The sequence below is a fragment of the Herpailurus yagouaroundi genome, unplaced genomic scaffold, assembly GCF_014898765.1.
Source record: "Herpailurus yagouaroundi ecotype Mexico unplaced genomic scaffold, PumYag 142, whole genome shotgun sequence".
In the NCBI taxonomy this organism is placed as follows: Eukaryota; Metazoa; Chordata; class Mammalia; order Carnivora; family Felidae; genus Herpailurus; species Herpailurus yagouaroundi.
The window spans coordinates 54,220,956-54,236,136 of NW_024412397.1; the positions used below are offsets into that span (position 1 = coordinate 54,220,956).

Genomic DNA, 15,181 nt, shown 5'->3' on the forward strand with positions numbered 1-15,181 from the left:
GCGAGTATTTGTACTCCCACCACAATTGTGGGGATGGAAGAGGTTAGTATTTTTGCTTTTCACTACATATCCATCTTTATATGCATATGATTTTTGTTGTGATTTTTCCCCCTTTTTCCACCTGTGTTCCAGATGCCTGTCACCTTCACCATTTTGCTACTTTGCTTGAATATTTCAAAACAGACCTCAATATTGAAATTCTTCCATGGCATGCTGTTCTTTTATTTGAAAAGATGTGTTTGATTCAGAAAATACACAGAGGTTGCCCTGCTTTCTTTGCATCTGGGCTAAATTGGAAGTAGGCAGCAAAATGGGTAACCTCCTGACTAGCGGAAGTGAGGCTGACCAACAGACTACAGCCTGTGGGGAAGTGGTGGCCAGCGGTCAAATGCGTTTCCCCAGCCTTTATGCTACATTGTGTCATAGAGGCCAGGAATGGCAGGCACATATGGAAATCAGTGGCCTCAGTTGAAAGGAGAGTCCAGATAGAGTTCATACCACATTGAGAAATCATATTCGTATTCATAATGTTTTTTCTACATCTGTGGGCACACCCACGTGCATTCATGCAAACATAAATGCATCAAATGTCTCTGGAAAGACACATATAAGAAGTTGGTTGCTCTTGAGGGGGTAAATGAGTAGCCATGGGCCAGGAATGAGAAGAAGACTTAATTTTACCATAAATACTCTCTTTTTAAAAATTTGGAACTTATGCCTGCATTTCCCATTAAAAATTACAACACTTGATAATCATCAAAACCAGAGAATACATTCTACAAGACTGGGTATATCTAATAGTAGTCCCCTAACGCAATTTCTCCTTTTGCATAACAGGAATAAAATCCTGCTCATTAAGTCAGATGGAAGAGGGATTAATGGGGCATGTTTATGCACTATAGTTTGACTACAATGGTGGATGAGTGCCAAAGGTATGTTACCATGTAAGCAAATGGCTCTTGAATACCACGGGCTTGGGGGGCTCCTGGTAATAGTGCTATGGAAAGGATGGTGAGGACTTTGGTATGAGTATTGGTTGAGCCTGGATGATACATTTCTGCTCCTGTTACTGAAAGGCCCATATTCTTGGAAGGACCTGAACTAAGGCTAGCGTAGCAAGGATTGAGAAAAGGAATGAATTAGAAGGAGATACCGAAGAAGCAGGTTGTGGAGACCTTCTTTTCTCCCCCTCCTCAGGCAGCCAGGCAGCTGCATATAAGACGGATATAACCCTTTGGTTAGGCCATCTTGCTTCCCTCCTTGTTGCCACCACTAGATGGACACTCACCTAATTTTCTGGAACTTGAATCCAGGGCTTTCTCCAATTCCTTCCAGATTCTCCAGCGTGATCCCTTCTCCCTCTTTGTAGATGGCCCAGAAAAAAGAGACTGGTGAAAGAACAGAATGCAGATGGTGTATGTCTCATATAGTTTACCTTATCAGGTTACTTACTTAGTTATTCATTTAATAAACATGTATGAGAAACTACTGTAGCCCAAAAGCTGTGTTAGGCTCTAGAGATGCAAGACCACAAACAGTTAACAATCTAGTAGGGAAAATACATTTTTAACAACTGTGTATGAGTGGGATCGTCTGATAAGTGTTAACAGAACCTGCGCTAGGGTAACATAGGGGCATCTACCAGGGGCATCCAAACTAAACTACGGGTACGGTGATCAAAGAGGTGACGAAGTCTAGACTGGAAAGGCATGTGGGGGTCCTCCAGTGGGCAGTGTGGGAGAGTGGGGATGGGTGTGCGTGCTGTCGCTGGTTGGTGGCAGGTGAGTGGGTGTTGAGAAGAGTGTGGGGCACTTAAGAAAGAGTTCATAGTATGTAAAATGAAAAGCAACCATGGCTCATCAAGAACTACAAACTGCCAGCATGTTGGAAACATAAAATCTGATAGGACAGAAGTGTAAAAGGGAAGGAGAAGGGCTTTAAGTGTCAAACTAAGGCATTTGAATAAATCTGAAGCTGGAGGGTGACAGAAGGGCCCTGGGGCAGGAGAATGAGGCAGGGTAAAGACTGGGTAATAGGAGTGGGGCAGAGATGGTAAAGATTAGTTGCCAACAGTAATTCTCAAAAGCCAATCCCAAATCTCAAAAGCACATGGTGGGGGGGGGGGAGGGGCTTGTTAAAAATAGTCTCTTGTTCTGACCCCTCAAACCAGAATCTCTGGAAGAAGAGCCCTGGGATATGCTTGATAGGAAACCTCGGGAAATTGTGAGGGAGAGTGAGTGTAGGAACCTCTGAACTACATCCAGTGTCTTCCGTTCACTGCAGACCCTAGTCGCTGTGGGCTTGCCGTGTACTTTCATTCTTGGTGGGCACTTGGTAATCTGAATATGTGTTATTTCATTTAATGGCTGAGACCTTAAAACACGGTGGTTAAGCACTCCAACAAATTTAACCTCTGGGGAGGAGTGTGGTGTTAACACTTCTATACATGGCACTGTTCACAGACCAATTACGTTGGATTTCCAGATGAATGAGATGACCATAGAGTTGCCAGGCTCTGAAGGAATTGGAGCTTAGACAAGAAAAAAGGAAGTAACATTTGTAAATTATTTACAAGTTCCAGTATTCTGTTTTTAGTTATGAAGCCAGACTTCACCAAAAAGAGGAAAAGGTAAAAAGAGAGTAACACTCAAACAGGTTGGCAAGAGCTTGCTGGGCCATCACGATCCATATGCCCTTGACCTTCCTGTCTCCTTGGCCCGCTTATCTCACACAGTCCTGGTTTGTAGCAGAGTACCTTCTCGGTTGTGAACATTATCTTTATATGGGCTTCGGTCATTCAGAGGACACACACAGGCTTTCAAGGATTTGAGGGAAACTCCTTGTTGAAATGTTTACGTTATTTCCTCTTTACAGCTGCACTGCAAGCGGCACACATTGCTTCATGCTCTGCAGATAATATTCTGGCTCCTCTCTCCTTGGCTTCGGCACTCATCACTTCCCTCCGAGCCTGCCTGTTATTTCTTCTCTTTTGTCACATCTGGCCCTCACCCAAGTTCAGCCTGCTTTTCAGTGTGTGTTTACTGGCATTCTTAAGCATTTTGAAAAGCCGTGTGGTGTTTTCACCTTAAAACATTTAGGTTACAGGAGGAATTGAATTAAAGATGATTTTTTTTTCATTACAATTACTCTTCAGTTAGCACGTCCAGTAACACCGAAAAATTCTGAAACCTGAGTTTTATGAAACTTGAACAGTAGTGTGTTCCCTTTGCTCCCAAATGACATGTGGTCACAAACGGAATGCCAACTTCAGTCCATGTTCTAAGCCAGTGGCATTTAGGGAGGTGACCCTGGTGCCCCTTGCAACTCTTCCCATCTTCTCACCCCTTCTACACTGGGAAGTCCTCGAGTGCATTCCACAGCCCATTTGAAAGGCTTCCTGAATTTTCCACTCCATCCTCTCCTCACTGGGTCAAATGCTAAGAGTCAGAAGGACTCAAATCAGGCTGCATAAGTTCAAATCTGAGAACTTGTTAGCTTAATAGTTGGACCTATTTTGTTTTGGACAAAATTGCTAACCTCTTTAAGCCTAATTTTGTATTATCTGTGAAATGAGGCTAACATTAGCACCCACTTTAGAGGGATGCTGTGAACGCTGATTATGGTAATTCATGGTAAGCACTTAAGATAATGTCTGGCTCATTGTAAGTATTGAAGACACTTTAGTCACTAATATTTCTCCAAGGTTTATTGATAAATACTCTTATTTATAGCACAGTATTATCGAGAATTATAAAATCTTTTTTTGGTAAAAATTTGTTGTCAAGAATATGATCACTGTGGGGTACCTGGGTGGCTCAGTCAGTTAAGCATCTGACTCTTGATTTCAGCTCAGGTCATGATCTCACGATTGGCTCCTGAGATCAAGCCCCATGTTAGACTCTGAGCTGACAGTACGTGGAGACTGCTTGGGACTCTGTCTCTCCCTCAATCTGTGCCCCTCCCCTGCATGCACTTTTTCTCTCTCTCAAAACAAATAAATAAACTTAAAAACAAAAGAATATGATCACTGTGATAAGACTAAAAACATAATCAATGAACCAAATTAACTTTTTCATGCCTTGTGATCTTTATCTAGTCCTACATGTTCCTTGTTTATGCTTCTTATAGCATCTTGAACACATGAACTAGCTAGCATTCCAGGTTGATATGTTTTTACTTTGTGAGTTCTTTTTTTAAATTATATTTTACTTTTTAATTGAGGTACAATTGACATATAACATTATATTAATTTCAGGTGTACAACATAATGGTTGGATATTTGTATATTGTATATCTCATGAAATGATCACTAAGTCTGATTAACATCTGTCACATTACAAAGTTACACTTTTTTTTAAATTGTAATGAAGACCTTTAAGATCTACTTTCTTAACTTTCAATATGCAACACAGTATCATTAACCATAGTCACATGCTATACATTACATGCCCATAATTTATTTGATAACTGGACGTCTGTAACTTTTGTCTCCCTTCACCCCCTACCCCCACCCCCAGATTGATTCTGTAGTGTGACAAAAAACAGACTAAGTCATATTAACCTAAGTAAGAGTTGCCACATATTATCATCACAAGGGAATTTCTAATCTTCTAGTTAAAAAGAAAATGCCACAACAGCAAGTATTTGATAGAAAACATCAAACTGTCTGATTCTATGTATCCCAAGTCATTCAGTGAGGAAATGTTCCTTGACTTTGTTTTAAAGTAATAAAATGCACATGATAACAATGCATAGAGTAAACAAGGATGGAAAAAGAAAAGTTTCCTACCCCAGCCTCCTCTCCACTCCCCAGAGGAACCCAAGACTGACAATTATTTATCTATCCAAAGGTTTCGTAATGCTTATACTGGCATGTATTCTAGAAGCTCTGTACATCAGTTTGGCCTAAGAGTTCTGCCAAATTCTGCGATTTGGTTTCAACTTTGGCCTGTGGAAGACTGAAGAGTCAAATGCCAACTCATAGAGATCCCTGGCATTCTCAGACTTGTGCACGACCAATTATCAAATTGGGGAGGGTGAGGTTGGGGAAGGGGGGGGGGGAAGGGAGTAGTTGTCTGCAATTTATCAGCCTCAAGCCAAATCTGGCTTTTCTTTTGTTTTGTAAATAAGGTTTATTTTTATTTTTTCAAAATATTTTTTTAAAATATTTATTTTATATATTTTTGAGAGACAGAGCATGAGCAGGGGAGGATCAGAGAGAGAGGGTGGCACAGAATCCTAAGCAGGCTCCAGGCTCTGAGCTGTCAGCACAGAACCAGACGCAGGGCTCAAACCACAGACTGTGAGATCATGACCTGAGCCAAACTTAGCTTAACGGACTGAGCCAACCCAGGCGCCCTGTGTAAATAAAGTTTTATTGAGATCCACCACACCTATACCTTTATATAATTGTCTTTGGCTGCTTTCACGATAGGTGGCAGGGTTGAGTAGTTGCAACAGAAGCTTGCCTACAAAGCCAAAAGTATTTCATTTCCAGCCTTTTATGGAAAAGGTTTGCCATTTCAGATTAGGCTATTATCATGGCTAATCAGCATAAAACACCCATGATCCAAACAAGGCAAGTCATTGGTTGCTAATATCTGAACAATCACTTTTAAACATAGGAGGCATTCTAGGTATAATTTGGATGGAAATATCTCCCCAAGTGTTTTATGTTGAAATTCTTTCCGTTAAAGTGTGTATTTACCATTGTAATAATAATAATAATAATAATAATAATAATAGTGTAATAATTAATGTTGTAAAAGTTAAGTTTGTGAACAAAAGTCATCATTAGGAATTTTCTGTTTTTCTTTTCTTTTTTTCAAATGTTTATTATTTTTGAAAGAGAGACAGAGAGCAAGCAGAGAAGGGGCAGAGTGAGGAGGACAGAGGATCTGAAGTGGGCTCTTTGCTGACAGAAGACAGCCTGATGTGGGCTCGAACTCATGAAGCGGGAGATCATGACCCGAGCCGAAGTCAGACACTTAACTGACTAAGCCACCCAGGTACCCCAAGATTTTTCAACTAATTAAATAAATAAGGCAATAGATTAACAGTCAGTGCAAATAATTAAGGCAGAGTTTGAGAACTTTAGGAAAGGATAGAAAGTAAGTCCTTTTTGAGTCCACAAATGTTTATAAAAAATAAGTATAAATTTTAAGGACAATAATCAAGATTAAAGAGTATCAAAATTCTAGTATCTGCAAACTTGTTTGGTGAAGTGAGTGAATAAGATAGCTCTTAAGAATTTTGATTAAGGGGCACCTCGGTGGCTCAGTCGGTTGAGCGTCCGACTCCGGCTCAGGTCATGATCTCACAACTCGTGGGTTTGAGCCCCGCATCAGACTCTGTGCTGACTGCTTGCTCAGAGCCTGGAGCCTGCTTCAGATTCTGTGTCTCCTTCTCTCTCTGCCCCTCCCCTGCTCACACTTTGTCTCTGTTTCTCAAAAATAAACAAATGTAAAAAAAAAAAAAACAGGAGAAAGAATTTTGATTAATTATTTATTATTTAATTCCAATTAGGCCATGATTATTACAAGAAAAAAATCTATTCGAGAATTCTTCACATCTTGTAAAGATGAATTAAACGCAGAATGGCAGGTTTGTTATCACTTCAGATTTTCCAAAGAAGGAAAACTCCAATATCACATGTAATAATAACCTGACATATTTAGACATAATAAAGATTATGTAGAGATATAGAGAAAAAGGAGGTACCCCAAACACATTTTGTTCTCACTCTTGAAACTTCAAAAGGGCGGGCACCATGGATGAACCTTGAGGACATGATGCTAAGTGAAATAAGCCAGTCACAAAAGGGCAAATACTGTATGATTCTACTTTTCTGAAGTATCTAGAGTAGTTCAATTCATAGACATGGAAAGTGGAATGAATGGTGGTCACCAGGGACTGTGGGCAAAGAAGAATGGGAAGTTATTGTTTAATGGGTAGAGAAGTTCAGTTTTGCAAGATGATAAAAATTCTGGAGATGGATGGTGGTGGCGGTCGCACAACAATGTGAATATACTCACCATCACTGAACTATACACTTACACATGGTTATAACGTAGTAAATTTTATGTTGTGTGTATTTTACCACAATTTAAAAAAAAAGGTTTGATGAGAGTACAATTCTTTATAAGAGACAATTCTTTATAGCTTTGAGTCTATCAAACTCAAAACTTTAAACAGAATCTTGTTGAATTGACCCCTATCGACTGCTAATCATTTTTGTCTCTGGCCATACCACCCTGAACGTGACTGATCTCATCTGATTTTCAATAATTGAAGTAAAAAGATTCTGGAGAGTTGCCCACTCTATAAATCTTAGATACAAATTTCCTTCTAGAAAACATGCTACTGAAAAACTACTTCCTAAATTGTATTATGCTACACACACACACACACACACACACACACACACACACACACACATCAAGATGTTATTAAAGGAGCTGGTTGAAAAAGAACACCTAATTTACCTGTTACAAATGTGCAGTACCATGACCACAGGAGCTGCTGACCCACTGACCCCACTGGGGAAAGCACTGTTCCTGAACCATGATGGCGATCTTTAAAGATGTGTCTGCTAAATATTTAACTAATATTTGACTTTTCATCTGTTTATTTATTTTTTAAGTTTATTGAAAATTTTTAGTAGTCTCTACACTTAACATGGGGCTCAAACTCACAACCCAGAGATCAAGAGTCGCATGTTCTTCCCAAGGAGCCAGCCAGGTGCCCCATAATATTTGAATTTTTAAATAAAAATTCAGACTTATTCTTGTAGTAACCCAGACGTTCATTCTGTGATGGTATAATCTGTTTCAGTCTTAGTTTTAACTGTATATTGATTTTAACAGCCAGCCATTTGGAATTCAGCCAAACTGTGAAGTTGGTGTTGAAGTACCTACAAAAGCATATGTATTTTTTAAATGTACATGAATGAGATCAAAGTATACATGCTATATTTAATGTTTAATGAGTAATAAATCTTGGATAACCTTACATATTGGGATATACCACCCGCAAGTATTTACCTAAGAGAAATAAAGGCATATGTCCTTACCAGACTTACACACTAATGCTCACAGCAAGCAGCTCCAGGTTTAATAGCCTCAAACTGGAAATGACCCAAATGACTATCAACAGGTGAATGGCTAAACAAATCATATCTATAAGTGGAATACTAATCACCAATAAAAGACATCATCTACAAATATACAGTACTATACAATGGAATACTAATCAGCGACTTAAAAAAAAATGAACTATTGATACATGCAACAACATAGATAAATCTCAAAATATTTACGCTGAGTTAAAGATGCCAGGCAACCAAAGAGTATATACTGTATAGTCCCATTTATATAAAATTATAAAACTGCAAACTAATTGATAGGGATGAAAAAACTGCTGGTTGCCTGGGGACTGAGGATGGGGAAGAGAACAAGGGAGAGAGAAATTACAGGGACACAAGAAAACTTTGGAGGTGATAGATATATTATTTTCACGTGGCCATGGTTTATACTCTATCAAAACTGATCAAAATGTTTACATCTGTTTGCTTTATTATATGTCATACATACTATATCATACATACATACATACTATATCTCAATAAAGCTATTCAAAACCAAAACAGGGCACCTGGGTGGCTCAGTTGTTAAGCATCTGACTTTGGCTCAGATCATGATCTCACCGTTCCTTAGTTCAAGTCCCAAATCAGGTGATCTTGAGCCCTGAATTGGGTGAGCCCCACTTCTCTCTCTCTCTGTCTCTCTGTCTCTCTCTCAGTACAACAACAACAAACCCAAAACAAAACAAAAAGGTTTTAGGAGTTGGTAGTGTGTTTACTCACACATTCCACAAATTCGATTTTACCAAACTCTTCTTTAGTAAGAATTTTTAAGTCTATTGATGAAATTAGCCCTTCTCAGGAATGTGTATGGCAAATATTTCCCCAATTTTGTTTCTTGTTTTTTAAAAACCGTATTTATGTGATTTTTAGCTAAACTGAAATTTCTTACATTTTTATCAAATTAAATGCATGTCTTTTAGGTTTTTGGCTTGCGGTAGCATAATCTGCTTAGAAAGAAGCTCCTCTTCAAAATCATGTATTTAAAATGTTCCCACATTTTATTTGCTTTATATTTTACATTAAATTCTGTCTTGAATTATTTTTGGAATAAGGCAGGAACTGAAACTTACTTTTCCCCCTAAATGGTTAACCAATTAAACTGACACAATTTATTGAATAATTACTCTTGTTCCATGGATTTTTGTCATCTAAAAATACTTCTGTATCTTTGGTTCTATTTCTGGACTCTTTAATCAACTCCACTGGTCCAGTTATTGAAGTTTTATAATAGATGCTCATATCTGGTAGGACTAGTCTCCCTCAATTTTCTTCTTTATTAGCTTTTTGGGTTTTTTGCATATTTTTTCCTTGTTGTTTCCTTTTATTTATTTATTTATTTATTTATTTGTTTGTTTGTTTGTTTATTTATTTATTTATTTTGAGAGCAAGAGATTTATTTATTTTGAGAGGGAGAAGGAGTGCGAGCCAGGAAGTAGCAGAGAGAGAGAGAGGGAGAGAGAGAGAATCCCAAGCAGGCTCCACACTGTCAGTGCAGATCCTGACCCTGGGGCTGGAACCCACCTACCGTGAGATCATGACCTGAGTCGAAATCAAGAGTCATCCGGACACCCAACCAACTGAGCCACCCGGGTGTCCCCACTGGCTATTCTTATATATTTATTTTACAAAGATGAATTGGAAATGAGTTTCCAAGAGTTAATGTCTCCTAGTAATACTGTCTTTATCTTCATCCTCTTTGCATTTGCATTCTTTCATGTATGTCAATAATATAAAATTTGATCCATAAAGATTAATTAATTAATTGACATTTAATTTTTTTAGCATTTATTTATTTTTGAGAGACAGAGAGAGACAGAGCATGAGCGGGGGAGGGACAGAGAGAGAAGGAGACAGAATCTGAAGCAGGCTCCAGGCTCCGAGCCGTTGGCACAGGGCCTGAGTGGGGCTCCAACTCATGAACCTCAAGATCATGACCTGAGTTGAAGTCAGACGTTTAACTGACTGAGCCACCCAGATGCCCTGATCCATAAAGATTTATGACAGTTATATCTTTATTCTTTACCATCATAAAATTCCCCTCTTTATCTTTTTTCAAATTTCTTTCGTTGAATTCATCCTTGACTGATTATGATGCCAGCTCTCTTTTTCTGGTTTTCATTTCCCTGGGATGCATTGATCTATCTTTCCCTTTCAATATTTCTGAACAACTTTGTTTCTCTTTTTAAAGTTTATTTATTTTCGAGAGATAGAGAGTGTATGTGGGGAAGGGGCAGATAGAGAGGGGGACAGAGGATCCAAAGCAGGTTCTGTGCCTTCAGTGCAGAACCTGATGCGGGGGCTGCAACTCATGAGACCAGGACCTGAGCTGAAGCCAGATGCTTAACCATCTGAGCTATCCAGGTGCCTCTGAACAACTTTGTTTCTAACTCTTTAGCATTTAATTGCTTTTAACCAAATCTGATTCCTTTTTTCCTCATATGTATTTAATACTTTTATACTTATTCATATGCCATATATTTAATATTAATTGTCATGTACATTTTGTATTTCCAACACACCCTTTATTTTACTTCATGATATCTGTTTCTTTTGTTTTATTTTTTTTAATCTTTTTTTTTTATTTTTTTTAACATTTATTTATTTTTGAGACAGAGAGAGACAGAGCATGAACAGGGGAGGGGCAGAGAGAGGGAGACACAGAATCCGAAATGGGCTCCAGGCTCTGAGCCGTCAGCACAGAGCCCGACACGGGGCTTGAACCCACGGACTGTGAGGTCATGACCTGAGCCGAAGTCGGACGCCTAACCGACTGAGCCACCCAGGCACCCCTTTTCTTTTGTTTTAAAGTGTACTCTACCTTGGTAACTTGAAAGGCTTATTGTCCACTGGTAGGTCTTTTTTTTTTTTTTTAAGATTTTATTTTTTTAAGTAATCTCTACACCCAACATGGGGCTCAAACTCACAACCCAAGCTCAAGAGTCACATGTTCTACACTGAGTCAGCCAGGCAGTTTTAGGTCTTCTAATAGTTACCTTTTATGAACTTATATAATTGACTAAATCCCTATTTTTTTTTAATTTTTTTTAACGTTTATTTATTTTTGAGACAGAGAGAGAGAGAGAGAGAGCATGAACAGGAGAAGGGCAGAGAGAGAGGGAGACGCAGAATCTGAAACAGGCTCCAGGCTCTGAGCTGGCAGCACAGAGCCCGACGCGGGGCTCGAACTCACGGACCGCGAGATCATGACCTGAGCCGAAGTCAGCTGCTTAACCGACTGAGCCACCCAGGCGCCCCTAAATCCCTATTTTTTAGTGATAAAATGGAGACACTATCTATTGACTCTGAAATAGAAAGGATGAAAAATTACCATACTTAGACTTCCTTTCATATCTCCCTTTCTGTTAATTTTTGCTAGTTATATATCACAGAGCCAGATATGGGACTCGATCTCATGATTCTGAGATCATGACCTGAGCCAAAATCAAGAATTGGACACTTAACTGACTGAGCAACCCAGGGTCCCCTGCAGTTGTATTTTTTTGCTTCATTTTTTTTTCTCCTATGGCGTTTTTTTTTTTTTTTTGTCTCCTTTAAAAAAAATTTTTTTTTTTGTTTATTTTGAGAGACAGAGAGAGAGAGCAAGCAGGGGAGGGGCAGAGAGAGAGGGAGAGAATGAGTGCTGACAGTGAGGGATTAGAACCCATGATCTGTGAGATCATGACCTGAGCTGAAACCAAGAGTTGGACGCTCAACCGACTGAGCCACCTAGGCGCCCCATCTTCTATGGTATCTTTTAATATGATTTCTATTCCACTTATTGTAGTCTCTGATTATGGATACCAGCCATCCTGATGTCAGACTATTATTATTTACTCTGTATCTAGCTTCTTCCCTAAGATTGTTAAAATATCTTTCTTTTTCCCCTGCGTTCTCTGTGGTTACTGCAGACCTTTCCTTCATGTTATTAATTTAGTTTTCAGCTATGTGTGTTCCATTCCTTGCTGTCTTGAATCAATTTTTTTAAGTAATTCATTGTTTTGGAGTTTGTTGTTTATGTGTTTATTTTGTGTTTGTGGGTTTTTTTGTTTTTTGTTTGTTTGGGTTTTTGTTTTTGTCTTTGTTTTTTAGCATTGTGTATTAGGTATCTCCAGAAAAAGATACCCAGCAGGATATATATATCTAAGCACAAGGTATATCTACATCGATATCTATCTATATCTATATCTATATCTATATCTATATCTATATCTATATCATCTATATCTGTTTCATCTGTATCTATCCTGTTGGTTAGGAGAGACAGAGAGTTTTAAGGAATTGGCCAAAATGATTATGGAGGCTGAAAAACCCCAAGATTTGCAGGCTGCAATTTGGAGACCCAGGAGATTTGGTGTGTGGTTCTAGTCCAAGTCTGAAGGCCTGAGAACCAGGACAGTTGATAGCCTAAGTTCCAGCCAGAAAGCTGGCAGGCTCCAATACCAATGAGAGCCAATGTTTCAGTTTGAGTTGAAAGGCCAGAAAAGAACAATGTGCCAAAAGAAGTCAGGCAGGAAGACTCCCTCTTACTCAGCCTTTTTTGTTCTACTCAGGTGTTCAGTCGATTGAGTGAGGCTCACCCACATCGGAGAGAGCAATCTGCTTTACTCAGGGTATAGATTCAAATTGTGATCTCATTCAGAAACAACTCATAGAAACACTCACTGTAATGTTTGACCAAATGACTGGGCATTTTGGAGCCCTGTGAAGTTGACACCTAAAATTATCACACATTGCGATCTTAGCCTTCTATTGCCTTAGCTCATCTTTGATTTCTTGTTTCATTGAATTTATATATTAATTTTGTTTCATAGAATGCAAAGCATTTGCTGTTTTTCTTTAGGTTTTTAGATATGTTTCTTCCCAGATATATTTTACTCATTTGTTCCTGCCCTTTTTCTGTCATAGTGTATTTGCCTTGTCTTCATACAATCCTCCTCTCCATCTTATTATTTAACGTGGGGGGACCCTATCCAGATTTCCTATTTTCACAGATAGGGTGTGGATGAATTCTTATTTACAATCTTTTTCACACTGATCTGAGGCCTGTTTGTCTTCCTGTTAGAAATTCTGAGGCTGAGTCTTTTGTGTTTTCTCTCTCATTGTCCGAGGGCAGGTTGAAGGGAACATCTATCAGCTAGAATTAGACTCGTCCGTAGAAGAGAAAATTCAAAGTAACAGTGTCTTCAATCAGAAAGAGGTTTGATCCTCTCTCACTTAGAAGTCTACCAACCGTCACAGTTAATATGATACTCTGCAGTGTTAGGGTCACAAACTCAAGTTCACCATGTGGTCTCAGGTCACTCTAGCTCTACCCATCACATCTGCTTTTTGGCCAGTAAGAGAGAAGAGGAAATGGGAATGCCCACTCCATTTAAGTACCTTCCCATAAGTTGTACACGCCTCAAGCTTAACACCTATGAGTGCCTCACTATGGGGTAGCTTAGAAATATTTTTTTTGGTAGACACAAGGGTGGCTCAGTTGGTTAAGCGATCTATTCTTGATTTCAGCTCAGGTCATGATCTCATGGTTTGTGGGATTGAGCCTGTTGGACTTTGTGCTGACAGAGCCTGCTTGGGATTCTCTCTCTCTCCCTCTCTGCCCCTCACATGTGTGCTCTTTCTCTCGCTCTCTCAAAATAAATAAACTTTATATATATATATATATATATATATATATATATATATTTATATAATATATCTTTTTTTTTTCTGATTGCGTGTGCTCAGTACAATTGTGATGTTTTTTTGTTTGTTTGTTTTTGTTTTTAAGTAAAGAAGAAGGGAAGAAGAGACAGGGTACAACTATTGGTGTCTACAGGGATGGGAATTGGGGCAGGAGGAGAGGAGGAGCTTCAGCTGAGGCCACGGGCTCTCATGTTGGTGGACCTGGTCATTGCTCTTTTTGCTGTATTTGGGTTAAAACTCCTGTCCTACAATTAATCCCACTTTATCGGTAGAGTATATTTACTCTCAGATTCTAGCTGCTCTCCAGTTAAAAGTAGAACTGTGAAGCCTTTGCTTCTGATTAAGGAAAAACGTAGGCATTTATTTACTCTGCTTCACCTCTGCTTCACCTGCTAATTGCCCCTCCTTGGCAGCCACACCACTCCCCTACCAATGGAGGAAAGAAAAGATAAACGAAGTCTGTGGGGTTTGACAGCGAGCACTAGTGAACAAAGGGTTTCAAATGAAGGTTTCTGTGCATTTCTTTTTTGTTCACTTCATTTAATTTTAGGGGAGACTCTGTGATCTAGCTTCATCAGTCTTCTATCCTAACCTGAAGTCATCTTCAAATATATCTAGATGGAGACAAGACATGTAGTTGTAAATTGGGTGGATGATTTTATCAGAATAAGAAAACTCATCTCTTGAATGGCTCCCATGTCCCTGTAATGGATACTGCAGTAATCCAGGATGACATGTAATGACTCTTACTGACCTGAAGATACACAATTATATTTTTCTTAGAAAACTAATTACCAGATTATTTATAAAACTAAAATTTTACCAAGAAGTAACAATATTCTTCTTCAGGTGCTGTTGGTTATTTTTCAGCTCCCAACTCTGTTGGTTATGGTAACCCAAAAAGGATTTTGATTAATAAAGACATTTTACGACACTTTATTTATTTATTTATTTATTTATTTATTTTATAACACTTTAAAATGGACTTTCAGGGAAGCCTCCAAAACTATCTTACTGATGGATTTTATTTCACCATATACATCTTTTGTATTTTTCTCCTTAGACAGCTGTCTCTTAAAAATTCAGACTGGGCTGTGGGGCGCCTGGGTGGCTGAGTCTGTTCAGCGTCAGACTTCAGCTCAGGTCATGAACTCACAGTTCATGGGTTTGAACCCCACATCAGGCTTTGTGCTGACAGTTCAGAGCCTGGAGCCTGCTTTGGATTCTGTGTCTCCCTCTCTCTCTGCTCCTCCCCAGCTTGTGCTCTCTCTCTCAAAAATAACTAAATAAACTTAAAAAAATAATAATAAATAAAATTCAGATTGGTCTATAATGACAGTCTGGCTCATTTAA

The 15,181-nt window shown here is 38.9% G+C and overlaps 1 long non-coding RNA gene across 1 annotated transcript in view; it reads right to left on the reverse strand.

The window, feature by feature from the left end:
- The window catches only part of LOC121033146 (uncharacterized), a 90,621-nt gene continuing 75,440 nt past the window's right edge, over positions 1 to 15,181 (reverse strand). Inside the window, exon 3 of the long non-coding RNA XR_005791724.1 lies at positions 1 to 1,388. This is a non-coding gene — a long non-coding RNA (uncharacterized LOC121033146). The remainder of the gene's footprint in view (positions 1,389 to 15,181) is intronic.